Here is a 2,071-nt window from a genome sequence, read left to right as displayed (position 1 = left end):
TTTTTTTTTTTTTTTTGTACTTTAGGGAAGGGTACAGGGTGTTCAGGGTCTCACTACTAGATCAGACTTATAGTGATCTACCTGTTTAAAGCCTCCCAAGAGCTGGGATTACAGGCATGTGCCACTATGCCCAGTCTCAATCACTGTCTCAGCAGGCCCCAGGGGCAGGGCCCGCTTGGAAGGCTTGGAGATTAATACCCCAGACCCCAAGCCTGCTTGCAGGTGCTTTAATCCGCTGAGCTATTTGGTTGGCTCTTTGACTTCTTTTAACAAAATTTTTTGAAAGTGAAAGTTAATGTTTAATTGTTTGACCAATCTTGCTATCTCAGCAAAAAATTTGATAATAATATGTCAGATAAAACCATTAGTGATTTTATATTCTTGTTTTGAAATTCTGTAGCATTCATTTTGTAGTATGTTGCTTTGTTTCTGTCTTTGTTTTTGTCATTTGTTTTTCTTAATTTTGTTTTTACTCTTTAAAAAAAATAAAATAGGTTCTCTTATAACAAAGAACAGGTGAAGAAATTCATGACCATGAAACCAACCCTAAAAGGAGTACTTAAATATATTTTAGGCAGAGATAAAAATGACCACAATTCCAAGAGCAACAGAAAGAAACTACCAGGCAGGGCAAGCAATTAAGCAGATGTAAATAGCAGAAAAATTAACACTAGTAAAAGAACATGAAAAAAATAAGCCAGTACATATCAGTCATAATCATCAATGTAAATGAGCTCAATTCACCAATCAAAAGAAACAGTCTGGCAAATGGATCAAGAAGCAAAATCCAAAAATATGCTGTATACAAATAAATATTTGCTAGTTGATAATTTTCCAGGGAATTTATTAGGTTTTCATTGCACAAATCTCAGTATTGTGAATTGAGGTATTAAACCAAACATAATATGAGGTGTATACAAAGACAAAACAAATAAATATTTCAATGGCTTTTACCCATGGTTCCTAGAAAAGAGAGCTCCAGCTAAACATTCCACACAGTCTCTATCCAGCTTTTCACAATTATGTGGAAAATAAAGGTGAGGCATAGAGTAAAATGACACAGGAAAAGAAAGGAGATACAAGGATCAATAGTTTTCACCATGAACAATTAATATCATTCTAAGAAACCTAAATAAAGCTACTGTGGGGGCTGGGGAGATGGCTCAGTAGAATAAGCACTTCCTGCGCAAGGGCCTGAGTTCAATATCCTGTTCCACAAAAAAAAAAAAAAAAAAATAGCTACTGTGAGTCAGAGAAATTTGCTCAGGTAAAAAGATAAAATAATTTCTCTGATGACTTGTTTATCTAGATTCCTCATTAATAAAAGCTTGTACATAGATTATTAACAACTATACATAAAGTATATTTCACCTAGCCTCTTACATAAAGCTTCTAGTATTCCAAAGTTTCTCTGCATCTGTATTTCCTGGGGCCCTAGAACAGCAAACTATATGGACTTATCACAGGCTTTCTATCTGTGTCTTCATTCTGTGGTCGTAGAAGCATTTGCTAAAGATACATAAGCTTCAGTCATCTCGAGGTCATTATGTAGCACAAGACCATACTACATCTAAAGCTAAGAAAGTTGATGAGTCCAATAATATGTGAGAAGGCATTCCTGTACTTTTTTTTTCTTTTTTTGAAGTTGAGTCATCTAAGAATGATAAGTTCCCTCACTCATAGGAAAGTGTATATACAGCCAATCCTTCAAGATAAAATATCCTAAGAAAGAGGTAAATTAAAAAAAAAAAAAAAACCTAAGCTGAATATAAATGTAAATGCTCCATGTATCTATTTCCTATCTCATATTTTTGTTTCCTCTCTTCCTTGGCCGTCACTTGGTCTTAGTTGCTGCCTACTTAGAAGTCAGCACTTAGTCACCATATTCTTTTGTTTTCTTAATGTATTTAGTACAGGGTCAACAGGATCCACAGGGTCTCACTACACTGATCGGACTCGTGGTGATCCCCATGTTTTTCAGCCTCCCAAATGCTGGGATTACAGGCACATACCACCATTCCCAGTGTCAGTGTACCCCAGGGGCAGGGCTAGAACAACAAACACACTGGGG

The sequence above is a fragment of the Octodon degus genome, unplaced genomic scaffold (assembly GCF_000260255.1).
Source record: "Octodon degus isolate 3935 unplaced genomic scaffold, OctDeg1.0 scaffold00162, whole genome shotgun sequence".
NCBI lineage: Eukaryota > Metazoa > Chordata > Mammalia > Rodentia > Octodontidae > Octodon > Octodon degus.
Note: the sequence above shows the minus strand (reverse complement) of the source record.